Here is a 14,390-nt window from a genome sequence, read left to right on the forward strand (position 1 = left end):
ATGGATGAACTAACGCTGTTTAATTGAGTTTAAAATCATCACATTCGTTTCAGTTTGTGCGAACAAATTCGATGTGCGTTTTGCCAACATACCGACGGAACACATTGCCCACTAATGGTGTGCGTAATGGGCATTGTTCCATCCGAAATCGGGCGTGACGTGATTTAATTATCAATTAAGGTAAGAGGGTTTGGTCACGGAGAAGTGAAGTTATAATTTGTCATTAATATTTTTAACTTTCTGGAAACTGTTCAAACAGTCGATGAATTAAATACACATTTTTAGAATGAAATTGAGAAAAAAAAATAAAAAAACAAAAAACTGAAAGTGCCACATAGTTCTGATGCCGGAAACTATTTGATGGAGATGAATTGTTTTTTGGAAAGTAACCAATGTTTGTAATGCCAAAAATAATCGTCCTAATGAAGCCATGAATATGCCGAAGTAAAACACCAGCAGCAGCTGCATTGATTACAAAGCCAAGATTGGCACTGCGAGAGAACGGAAAAAAGAAGCCAATTACACCCGCAATGAGATCCCTCTATTTATGTTTATTCAAGAAAATTGGTATCGAATGCAAGCCGCGCCACAATCCGCGTCATGCGCCATCCGAAACGATTGAACCGGAAATTATTGGGTCAGTGGAGTGGCCCCCACAGCAAGCAAATCGTCGTTGTGCTGTCCTCGTTGTTGTTTTCAAGTGGTGGATAGTTGATTAAAGTGCAGCAACGGGTTTCGCAATGTTTGCTTTTCGATTGAACGAGGTCAGTGAGCCTGTTTCTGGGAAGAGTGATCTCAGAGGGAAAATGCTTTCGCTAGTAGTGATTTTCGTTAATTGCGTTAATTGTTGATAATAGCATTTGAATAGAAAATAATGTTCAATAAAATTTTGTTTCGTTTTCAACACGATTATAATTATGGCGAAGTGTTGTTTCTTTAATTGCCATTGACATATTTTTATTCATAATGTGTACATATTTGCTTCCGGTTTTTTCTTCTCGGAAATTAAAGTGAAAATTATTGCGAAGACATTTATGTTTTTTTCCAAAATATATATTTTTATTAAGGTACATATGGCGTTAGCTGACGGAGTCGGGAGTTCTATATTTTGACAATTTTTGCCTTACGACTATGTAATATCATAATCGGTTACATATTATATTACTAATATGAAACCGATTACTCGCGGTTGGCTCGAGGTTAGTATTACAAAGTGTTCTCATAATTGAGATGTTGAAGTCTCCAATGCTCTGTACTTGTGACGCGGGGTACTTCCTATTGGAATGCAGCTGACCATTAATCAGCAGCGCCCCCCTATTCTGTACCCCATATCTAGCGTGGTGCGTCTTTCTCGACCTGAGGAATCCAGGATAGAATGGTCACTAACCGGCACAATCATCAACTCGTATAGAGTTGTCATAAGCAGTACAATCCTCAGCTCTTGTTGAATGATCAGTGGACTGCACAACCATCGGCCCGTGGATCTGTAAAGAGTATGTGTATGTATTGCCGCGACTAAGTAAAAGTTTATAGATCGAGTAGGAAGGATATGAAACAGGGATACAACGAAGGAAGCATCATTAAACGTTGACATTAGCGTTTCTAAGGAACAGGTATAGATGAAGCAGATGATCAAGATCAAGATAAGATATTCCGGACGGGGATGCGATGCAATGCGATGAAGATGCGCGTTTAGGTTGTAGTCACGACCTACATTCAATCCCTTGAACCATGTACTCGTCGAGACCTTGGGGATAATCGTGTGTAACCAACGACCGAACTCATCTTCACTCCACATGCGCTGCCAACTTACGAGTGAGTGCTGACGTAGAATGTAGAAAAAATCATTATAAGCAATTTGCCTTTCAAAAAGTGTGCCTTCTTATGCGCCCACCTTAGCTAGCGAGTCCGTTTTCTCATTTCCTGGAATAAAGCAATGGGAGGGAACCCATGCTAGGGTAATCTTGAATAATTTGTCGACCAAAATACTCAAAAGTTGTCTTGTTAGGAAATAAGATGAGCGTTTATCAACTTTCATTGAGCGGATTGCCTCTATTAAGCTGAAACTGTCTGAAAAAATAAAATAATGGTCGATGGGTGTTTCAATGATCCCTAGAGTATAGTATATCGCACCCATTTCAGTGACAAACGCGGAACAAGGATCTTTGAGTTTGAAAGAGGCACTGGAATTTTCATTGAAGATTTTTGCAGAACGACGGGATTAGTACCCGTGATGGAAATAAATCCATCGTCTGCAAGTTGTCTCAACGTGCAATCTCTAGTTAGACAATCATCTATATCAGGGGTCGATTTCGTTTTCCCAGGAGTCGACATAAAGAAAAACTGATTTCGGGGTCTACGCAGACTGAAAGTCGATTCCTATTAATTAACACAAGTTCTTATTTGAAACATTGAAGATACTGTATAAGTTGTGTTACGTGAACCAGCTTGTTATAAGAATGACTAAATATTAGTAGAAAGTATTATTATTGTATTAGGCTGTCAAAAAAGTCCTGCGGTATTTTTTTGAATTTTCATTTGTTCATAAAATTAGTTACAATCATCTGTTTTAAGTCAAATATGCGCCGTTTTGTTCGATGACTTGTTCCCAACGAGATGCCAACTTCATAATACCCCTGTTATAGAAGCTCGCTTCCTTATTGGCAAAAACCTCGGATAGCCAATTTTCACAGGCCTCTTTTGTGGCTAACTTCTGACTACCTAGCTCGTTCGCCATGGACAAAAACAGGTGGTAGTCACTTGGTGCAAGGTCCGGACTATACGGCGAATGCAAAAGAACCTCCCATCCGAGCTCCCGGAGCTTCTGGCACGTCACCAAAGAAGTGTGTTGCCTGGCGTTGTCCTGATGGAAGACAATGCGGCCTCTGTTTATCAAAGATGGCCTCTTCTTCATGAGTGCTACCTTCAAGCGGTCCAGTTGTTGGCAGTACAGGTCCGAATTGAGCGTTTGGCCATAGGGAAGCAGTTCATAATAGATCACACAGCAGAACCTTCCTGGCCGTTAATGAGGGCTTGGCCACCGTCTGAGCCGCTTCATCGGGCTTCGACCACGACCGTTTGCGCTTCACGTTGTCGTAAGTGACCCACTTTTCATCGCCAGTCACCATCCGCTTCAGAAACGGGTCGATTTTGTTGCGATTCAGCAGCGATTCACATGCGTCGATACGGTCAAAGATGTTTTTTTGCGTCAACGTGTGTGGCACCCATACATCGAGCTTCTTTGTGAATCCAAGCTTCTTCAAATGGTTAATAACGGTTTGATGACTTATCCCCAGCTCTTGGTCGATGCTACGGCTGCTACTATGCCGGCCTTTCTCGGCTAATTCAGCGATTTTGTCGCAATTTTCGACGACAGGCCTTCCGGAGCGTGGCGCATCTTCGACGACCTCTACACCAGAACGAAAACGTTGAAACCATCGTTGTGCGGTGGAAATGGAAACTGTATCGGGTCCATAAACTGCACAAATTTCATTGGCAGCTTGAGATGCATTTTTGCCTTTGTCATAGTAGTACTGTAAAATATGTCGGATTTTCTCTTTATTTTGCTCCATATTTGCGTCACTATAACTCACGAACGATTTAACCAAACAAAACACTGTCAAGGACTATATTATAGCGCGCAAAAATACCTTTCCAACAAGCTATAGTATGACTCGATACAATGAATACAACTAGAACTACGCGCTTACAACGACACCTCGCGGAAATACCGCAGGACTTTTTTGACAGCCTAATATTTATAATTATTAATTAAACTGATTTACTCAATTTTATGTTTCTTCATTTATGAAAAAATGACGTCAAGTTTACTTACTTAACTAACCGCAAAGTTTTTTAAAGGGTGGTTTTTTGTATAGACAAAATAAAGATAATATTTTTAAAGAAATTTGGCTATGGGGGTCGATGGTATCACTTCATTCTGGAAAAAGGGTCTCTTATACAAAATAGTTTGAAAATCCTTGATCTATATCATTGACGTAAAAACTATACAAGAGAGGGTTTAGGCAGGAGCCTTGTGGTAGGCCTATAAAACTGTATCGAGAAGATTTCAAGCTGCCATGATTGAAAAACATGTGCTTTTCTGACAGTAAATTGTACAGGAAATTATTCAGAATTGGCGAAAGTCCACAGTTATGAATCTTCTCTGGGAGAATTTCCATGGAAACTGAATAAAATGCCCCTTTGATATCGAGGAAAACGGAAGCCATTTGTTCTTTGCAAGCAAATGCGATTTGGATTTCAGAAGATAGCAGCACGAAACAATCATTCGTCCCTTTTTCTCGCTGGAAGCCAAACTGCGTATTTGAATCATTTTCTCTAACAATTTACAAATACAGGATAACATTTCAATCGGCCTATACGAATTGTGATCGTAAGCCGACTTGTTGGGTTTTCGTATGGTTATCACTCTCACTTGTCTCCAGTCATGTGGGACAATATTCAGCTCTAAGGACCGTATCGTTATTTATGGGTACGCTTTAGAGTCTCTGTCTGAAAAAGACTATAGCTTGTTTTGACAGCTGTTTATTTTTCTCCTGTTGTTGACACAGTTAGCGTTCAGTTAGCATTGTTAAAAGATCGTTTTTTCCTAAAAGTGCAATCATGAGAGGGCTAACAGAAGAAAAACGAAAATCCATTGTGACCAGATACTGCTCCGAAACAGGAATATCAATGAGAAAATTGGCGAAGGCGGAAGGAGTAAGCGTCCATGCGGTCCAAAACGCTATCAAGCGATTTGGTATGTATAATACATTGAAGGATCTACCCGGTCGCGGCAGAAAACCTGTGCCATCCAAGCCAAACTTTGATAAAAAGATTTGCAGGCAATTTGAAAGAAAAAAGGAATTATCGATACGGGATTGCGCAAAAAAGTGTGGAACATCAATCGGTATGGTTCAACGTGCCAAAGAACGTAACTCACTGAAGGCATATAGAAAGCAAAAATGTCCCAAACGCAGCCAAATTCAGGCAAGTTCCGTGAAAACCCGTGCCCGTAAGCTTTACGATGGGATTTTAAGCAAACGCGAACTGTGCATCGTCATGGATGATGAAACCTACGTCAAACTGGACTACAAAACTCTTCCTGGGGCACAGTTTTACACTGTAAAGCAAGGAACAGATGTCCCGAACGCGGAGAAGTCAATTTTTTGCGAAAAATTCGGTAAGAAAGTGCTGGTTTGGCAAGCTGTTTGTCAATGTGGCATGAAATCATCTCCTTTCTTCACTCTCGGGAATATGAATGGTGAAATTTACCGGAAAGAATGTCTCCAAAAGCGTGTGTTACCGCTCATCCGAAAGCACACTGGTCCGACACTATTTTGGCCTGATTTGGCATCATGCCACTATGCACGTTTGACCTTGGATTGGTATCGCGAGAATAATGTCGATTTTGTGGAAAAGGAGATGAATCCTCCAAATTGTCCGCAAATAAGACCTATTGAAAAATTTTGGGCTTTGATGAAGGGACGACTGCGGAAGAAGGACAAGGCAGCCGATGACCTTGAGCAGTTCAAAAAGGATTGGATAAATGTGAGCAAACAAGTCGATGAGACGGTTGTCCAGAACCTAATGAGGGACATCAAGAAGCAGGTGCGATCATTGGCGCGAAAATCAGAATCTTGATTATTTTTTACTGTTACTCCTTTCTTTCATTCATAAGATACAATATTTTGATATCAGAACTGAAAAATAAATGCAATATTTGAAATAAAGCTGTGTTTTGAGCGTACCCATAATTAACGATACGGTCCTTAGAAACATGTTGAACAAGTTCAGCAAACGCTGTTTCGCCAGGTCGGAAAGATTCTTTAACAAGTTGAATTCAATCTTGTCCGATCCGGAGCTGAATTGAGAATTCTACCATCGAAAAATTCTCATAATCGCATTGGAGGGGAATGTCGTGTACGACGCTTTGTGCAGGAACGGAATCGGGACAAACTAGAAAATCCAACGGTTAGAGTATTCCTCACTTTCATTTGTATGGTTCTAGCCACGCATTCTCCTAGCCGTATTTCAAAGAGTGCTCATGGCCCTCTCCATGACAAACCATTGACGAACTTCCGCCAATATCCACGCTTTTGTTTTTGCTTTGATCAGACCTTTTAGTTTGGCTTCTAGGGCTTGGTATTTACGAAACCATTTCACTAATCCAGTTTTCCTGATTTTTTTGAAAGCGGATGATTTTTCAAGGTAGACCTTTGAGTATTCCTTGTCCCTCTAAAGTGATGGAGGACGAAGTGGTAGGAAGTGGTAGCAGCAACACGTTTCTTTTGAGCTTGAAGAGTGCTATCGTAAATCGAACATGGTATAAAGTTATACTCTTAGAGTGGAGGAAGTTCATGGATTGAAACAATTGATCCAGATATTATTTCCGCAAATTTTCTCCAGACAATATTTTTCGTGAGGTCATAGGCAATATCGACTGAGTCACGAGAACTTGATTCATTGGCGGTCGATAAAATTATTGGTAGGTGATCACTACTGTGGGGATCTTGTATTACGTAGTTGGCGCTTACGACAACCATGCATGTTTGGGCAGTACATCGGATTGACATGCAATGGCTGAATTATAAAAAAAGGAATGCTTCTCGCAAATCCTGCTTTTGGCACAAAATTATCCATTTTCAATGAGATTTCTTCTTCATTTTCAGAGATTTTTTTTTCATTTATTTACGCATTTATTTTTTTTATAGAACCGAAAAGCAAGTGTTAGTTTTTATTGTCCAGGTTAAGCATGCTACCTAAAATGTTCAAAATGATAACCATGAAAACGTATTACGTTATCACATCCATGTTATCTTACTAAGTGTTGTTCATGGATCCAATCGCAGAATTGTTCATTGATTGAAAAAAAACTACCTTTAAAATTACCTTTTACTATAAAATTCCTAGTACTTCTGCCAAAACTCGTCATTATAATATCAGATTATTTTCAGACACAATTCTCGTTCAAGATTTTTCAACCACTTGCAAATAACATGTTTCTCTGTTACATGGAATAAATGTTTGATACAGAAAATATGATAAAATAAAGACAGCCCTAAATCGGATAATTCCTCTCTCGAGTTTTGCTCTTACCAAAACATTCGGAGGTCCATATATTTTATTTATATAGATAGTAGACGATATAGGAATGCGTTTTATCACATTAATTTCCATTTCCATTTTCGAACGAAGATCAATTTCGTTAACGCAAACATCAAATGGACTAAAAATGCTTCAATTTGTAATTGTAGAACATATGCGAATTGAATTTTCCGAATTTTCCTATTTTCCTTCAGAGTTTTCCGAAAATTTTAAATTGTCATGTTCGGTTGGATTATGTTTGGTTGAAATATGTGCATTATTTTGAAGGGACCTCCTCTCCATTCCAGAGGAGGGAGGGGAATCATACCATCGTAGAAAAACTTGTCGTACATAAAATTCGATTTTCGAGTAATGCGCCTCCTAATCTCCACATGCCAAATTTGGTTTCGATTGCTGGATTAATTCTCGAGTAATGCAGAAATTTGTGTTTCATTTGTATGGCAGCCCCCCTTAGAGAGGGGGGAGTGGTCTCGAACTATCATGACAACCTTCACCGGCCCCTCTTACATACCAATTTTCATGTCGATTGGTTCAGTAGTTTCCGAGTCCATAAGAATCAGACAGACAGACAGACAGACAGAAATCTATTTATATATATACGCGGGGAATACGTGCCGCGTAAACAAAAACCGCGTAAATTCCAAAATCCGTGTAAAAATAAACCGGGTGAATTTTAAAATCCTTATAAAAATGTAACAAACAGTGAATTATTAATTAAAAATGCAACTCATATTTTAACAGTTGATTGACTGATTTTTTTTTGTATGCTGCAATCATGATATCTGTATTTCCTTTTATTTCATAGCTACTAATCAGTGATACAATACAAACTTATTTCGTGAAAAGTCACATCAATTAGCACATTGAATTTGTACGCGGTTGATACGTGCTGCGTAAAAAAAACGCGTAAATATCGAAATACGCGTAAAAATAAACCGCGTAAATTCCAAAAACCGAGTAAAATAAAACCGCGTATAAAAACTGTGTATTTTTTTATATTCTTTTATTTTTATTATTAGATATTTGAAAAAAATCAGCTTGAAGATATTTAATAATCTAGAAAAGCCGTAAGAGCACATTTAAATATGAATTAGAGTAGTACTGAATCTCTAAATCCCAAAACAATTTTTTTCTAAATTTGGTCTAGGGGCACTTTTTACTCCCTTACCTAACCACTCTTTGGAAATATAAAAAAAAATTTTTAGATCCTACGTCAAACCACATAGGGGTTCAAATAAACCGCCAAAATTTCTTATTTAATATCCTTTACAATATTTGCCATAAAGCTAGTGATTTGGTTTGGGGGCACTTTTTACTCCCTTACCTAACCACTCTTTGGAAATATAAAAAAAAATTTTTTTTGATACCGCGCAACACTGAAAAAAATCTGAAAAAATCACACATATCTAGAAAAGCCGTAGAAACACATTTAAATATGAATTAGAGTAGTACTGAATCTCTAAATCCAAAAAAAAAAATTTAAATTTAAATTTTTTTTAGTACTAAAATTTTTGATGAAATTTTTTTTTGATAATTTTTCTTGATACACCGTAGTAAGATGCACATTCAGTATTTTTCAAATTTTTATCTCGGGTCTTTTGAGGATGACGTGAAATAATCAAAAAAGCACGTTTTTCAATGTAGATCCTACGTCAAACCACATAGGGGTTCAAATAAACCGCCAAAATTTGTTATTTAATATCCTTTACAATATTTGCCATAAAGCTAGTGATTTGGTTTGGGGGCACTTTTTACTCCCTTACCCGGCCAGGCCCTTTCATTGCGGAAAAATAAATATTTTTTTTCCTGGTAACGATTTGCAGTATTACATGTGTTCGGCCCCACTTCTTGAAAAATGCGATAGAGAGCATACGCGATGACTCTGCGTTACGCTTTCAAAAATACGACTTAGAGTATTACGCAGAATAACAATGATCCATTCTATGATAATCATAGTCATAGGATTTATATGGTCTTTGGACACTTCTTTGTGAGCCAGTTGCTAGAGGTAGCCGTTCTGTGGAACTCATGGCGATTTTGTAGATTTTCGATACGTTCCCATGCAACGAGTGCGATATGAACTCCAACACTATTTGACAGTCAATGTAAGTCAGACTGCGTATATTATTTTTAAAATTAAATTAATTATCATTAAAAAAAATCGAGATAACAGTAAATCTCGACGTTTCGTGCAATTATGAGACATATGGCATCAATTTTTCAATTAAAAAAACTAAAATTTTAACGTCTGCGACCCTAGTAAATATAGTCCGATTGAGCTAACATTTCGCATCGGGTATTTAATTGCATACATTCATTTGCACCCTAATGCAGCACCTTATTGAAGCATTCAGCTCTCATTGGATGAACCATTTTTTCATATTTTTTATGAAAAATGTCGAAAGCTTATTGAACAAGATCGAAACTTATTCTATCCTACACCTCATGTTCTATTAAATTTCGTCTTGCGCTAAGAGTACTGGTGTCTCCAAGATGCTTTTCGTTGCTCATGTGGTCGTTGAACACTCTCTCGATAACTTTGAATATTTAAATTTACACCCAGTTTTTTTTACGCGGGGGATACGTACCTCGTAAAAAAACCGCGTTAATAGGAAAATCCGCGTAAAAAACTGCGTTAATTGGAAAATCCGCGTAAAAAACCGCGTTAATTGGAAAATCCGCGTAAAAAAACCATGTCACCTAATGATAGATATCAAATGGGACTATCTTTACGTAGAACGAAAGTAAAGTGTTCAGTGTTGCTCGCTTCCGAAAACCCGTAGTTTTTTCCTGCAATTTCGTTGGTTACTGGGAGCTATAGTTCGGTTTTCCTCACGAATGAGGTCATCTGCTGTTGCTAGAAGATTCCCTAGTAATTTGAACACTCTTCTGCCGATGCACGTGTAGTACCACTGTTGGACCGTCCAGCGCTAAGTAGACAGGGAAAGACATTCACGAATCGCTGCCCGTAAAACCCTGTCCCGTTGTACCGCCCAGCGAGCTTCCCGTTACTCAACACCTAAAATCCATGTAAGAATCGTGATAAGGTGAGGCACTAAGCGCTAAACTCCGTTACAAGCACTAATTACTGTAATTTTCTAAGGGAACATGAGAGAAAAATGTGAGCTGAGGGGGAGATGTGATATTGCACTAGTCTTTTTTTATGCGTTAATTGGAAAATCCGCATAAAAAACCGCGTTAATTGGAGAATCCGCGTAAAAAAACCTGGGGGTAATCGAGACGCATACAGAGTTATTTCTTGGAACACCAGTATTCACTGAGGAAATACAATATATAAGATAGAAATTGTAAACGTGGAATTTCATTTGAAATAAATTGATACAATAACCTATTCAAAATTGATATCAACACTCGAAATGGGGACGCAATTATGTTCGGTCTCGCCACTATAGGGAACGTCAATATTATGCTATTCCTTTCTGTAATAAATCACTCCGCAACGAATCTCACTTGATTTCGGTCGTAAAATCCCAAATATCAACACCAACGAACATCTTTCATTCACATTAACTACATCTTTCATCACGATCCGATGATTGTCTCTTATCCGGAGCGCGCAGCTGACCAAATGGAATGACATAATCCCTATAGTATGACATAAAAATCCTATTTTTAATCACCCCCGGGCTATATGCTCTCCGATCGTGTGCGTTGGGGGCCTGCAGCCACCAGTCAATGATCAGAAGCTAAATCGCGTTCGGCAGCGCATTTGGTAGCATCAGTTACCCAACATACTCACAAATAAACCAGATGAAGTGATTCAGATCCGGTTCTGAGCGTTTGAGCAATCTTCTGGGGCTGGAAGACCTTCGATATTGATTAGAATTCACCGGCCGAATTTCACCGGTTGCTATTCATGACGACACAAGGGATGGATACGCTTTTGCATCATCTGTTTGATGATTCGAACGTAACCATCGCAATTACTATTCATCTAGCGTCAATTGGATCGCACGACACAAGAAAGGAGCAAATTTCATGTTTCAAATTAACACGTGCATTTCGATGATCATTCATTGTATGCACCGTTCGCCAGCCGAACGTGGCATAAATTACGGAGTTCGACTGTGGGCGTTTTTGTTGTGATCTGTGTGCTATTTTGAAACATTCGAGCACCAGTCAAAACAGAAAACGATGAAAGGGCAGTCCACGAGCATCAATGAATAAAGCGCGTTTTACATTCGATTCCTTTCACTCTCGATCGAGGGGTAGGCCTGAGAGAGAGGCAGCACTCACCATCGATTGTTGGGAGAGTTCGGTTTTTTTGTTGCTATAGGTGCTACTGCTGGATAATTATCGATTAGTACACGCATAATTCCATGGACGATTATAGTTATAAGAGCTGAGCGACAATGGTACTGCTGACCTACATGCTGGAATAGAAACGTGAAATTACAACTTTATTGTTGATGGGACTGGACTGCACAGATGGGCTGGCAACTCCAGTTTGATTTGAAGAGGGACGGAACGTTAGAGTTCGGAGCTTCGAGGGTTTCGAAATTGAATCATTCGGATTACGTGTATTGGTCAGATTGAGTACGTTGAATGGCACGAAGAAATTTACGTAATTTTTCACCAATGTCAACTGGATCTACATGCACGAACTATCACAGGTCTATGATGATGAAGTTTGGAATAATTTTCTTCTCATTTGCGGTTTTACTCAATCGTTAGATAAATGCATAAATAAAGTTACAACAAAGACTTTCATGGCAGTGATTATCTACTTAAACACTTGTTAATTGCTGATGATTCGGTGAGCTACTACCTCTTGAAGACTATAATTCAATTACAGGCTTGATTTACAAAGATGGAACGTGTTTCAACCGTCCCATTCCGGTGCCGTCTCCTACCAACACCATGGTGGGATCAAGACTGCTCCAAAGTTATCTTGTAAAGTCGACTGCGTGCAAGAAAAAAGAATATAGAACAATGATCATGCTCCGAGCTAGACAACAAACTAGTGAGGATGATTTGAGCAAAGAAGTTTGAGTACTGGCGACAATATGTACGGGGGCAGACCGCCTTGAGTACTCTTCGGAAGGATGCGCTGTCAGAACCACAATAACGGAAGTCGGAAGTACTTTGATCGTTGGATATTCAAATTTGCAAGGACGATTTCACCAGCTTTCGGTCCAGCTCAAAATGTCGCTCGCCTCAGAGAGGTCATGAAAATAGTGTCATTATTCGCGTAACAATTCAGATCGTGGATTGTGTAACCCTCGGTCACTAATTAGAGTTGTAGCTTCGCCACAAATAGGTTTCACCTGAAACTCAACTACTTGCTACTCGTTCGGTTGTCATTTGACAGGGAATGAATCTGCCGTTGTAGGTACCTTGGGACGGAAGTTGAGTAGTTTGAAGGTTGTAGTTGTGCGTCCAGGAGTTGAATAACTCATACATTTTTCCAACCCGATAGGACATTCGTATTAATTTGTTCTCGGCATGTCCTGTGCTCGTTCATCCTGTCGTCGACTGTCTCCGAGAATTGTAATTTCTAATTGTTAAATGTTAAAATTAAAATAATTTAGTGTTGATTTGTTGTAGGATTAAAAATATAAATAATAAGTTTGTGGTTTAACATAAGTCGTCATAATAAAAATATATTTTAAATAAACTGGTCAGTATGCTAAAAACAGATAGTTAAAACTTAACCTAACCTTAATCTACAGTTTTAATAAAAGTTTCGATTCAATACAAAGGAACAACGGACATATAGTTCACATAAATCAAACACGTTAAAAAAGTAATAATAAAAAGCTAAACTGGACCGATAAAACCCAAAAACGGTGATACACATGTGCTAATGCTACCTGTTGGTCAGGTCCGACCAACTGGCCTTTTTGTCTTGGTTCTTTACTGTAGGCTCGCACGGAGAAACTGAGGCAGATCGCGCAGAAGGCCCTGACGAGGGACGATCAAATACGGCGCAACTTTACCCAAATACCGGACAGCGTTCACCATATGACAATTATCCGCGCTGAGAACCTCGAAACCAACCCCAAAAACTCACCAAATAAACCACTCACACACTCCCCCACAAATCAAACCCAACGAATAAATACAATTGTTTCAAATCTCCACAGTTTTAAGAACATTTCCGCAACAAACAGCCCTCAATTATCTTCCTGTTGTTCGTCACTCGGGTTCAACCGGAACCACCAGGCCTCGCTCGCAGACAGTGCCCAAAATTACAAGCATAGTTGCCTTTGAGCAACCGTCAGTGAGATTCGGGTTTTGAAGAATCGTGTGTCGTTGGCGACTAGTGGGCATTTGTTCTTATTTTGTGTTCCTGCTTACCAGAGTTTCCTTGGTCCCTACATAAGACGAAAGGCTGCACGACTTAAAGAGTCTCCTCTCGAGCGTAGCCGGGGAGTGACAATTGGATCAGATAAAGTTCAATTTATTGAAGATAAAGTTCAATTTATCCCGATTCTTTCCGAGAAGACATATGTTAAACCTGTTCATCAAATCACTGGAACTCAACATTGTTCTACGAGACTGGAGGAAAGTTAGAGCTCAAATAATTTCATGACTTTATGCACTGTTTATTCTATTGCGGTGCTTTTAGTGGTTGGATCTGGAATGTTTTGACGGCAGTTTGTTTTAGAATGTTTTGACGACAGTTTGTTATGGAATGATTACTCTTTAAGCACTTAAACATTCCCATGAGCGGCATACTATCGATCGGAAGGATCATAGCAAGCGCCGTAATGGAACTAAGGACCGGGAGCTATATTCGAAGGTGTTGAGAACGATTTGGACAAATCCAGAGTTGTGGATGATATCGCCGAGACATTCAATGCCAACCAAAGTACCGCCAGAAGAATTCGTCTTCGAGAAGGATTTTGATCCTTACGGGCCAACCAAACAGGACACTTAAGGAAAATGTTGTGGCCAAAAGACGTGCCCGGAAGTTGTACAATGACGAAACGTACGTGAAGATGGATTATGGGCAGCTTCTCGAACAAAAGTTCTATACGAAATGATGTCTCTAGCAAGTTCAAATTCGATTTCGACTCAGGTTAGTAATAGTCATACCAGCCCTGCAACCACAATTCGTGCAGGCCAATTGAACTACCCCACTGAATTCGGAAATTGTTGTAAACTCTTATTCTTTACCGTTTAGACCAGCTATACTCAACCTCGCATGTGGCCCGGAGAGCTCTTTTGGTTGGCCCATCTGGTGTTATTTTATTTGAATAAATCATTACCTATTTTTATGATGCAAACTACGTCTGTTAGCAATGGTGCCGAATCTT

The 14,390-nt window shown here is 39.2% G+C and overlaps 1 protein-coding gene across 3 annotated transcripts in view; it reads right to left on the reverse strand.

The window, feature by feature from the left end:
• The window catches only part of LOC129778803 (CDC42 small effector protein homolog), a 103,678-nt gene that overhangs the window by 17,355 nt on the left and 71,933 nt on the right, over positions 1-14,390 (reverse strand). The gene's annotated exons all lie outside the window — the stretch shown is intronic.

Source organism: Toxorhynchites rutilus, chromosome 3, assembly GCF_029784135.1.
Source record: "Toxorhynchites rutilus septentrionalis strain SRP chromosome 3, ASM2978413v1, whole genome shotgun sequence".
Taxonomy (NCBI): Eukaryota; Metazoa; Arthropoda; class Insecta; order Diptera; family Culicidae; genus Toxorhynchites; species Toxorhynchites rutilus.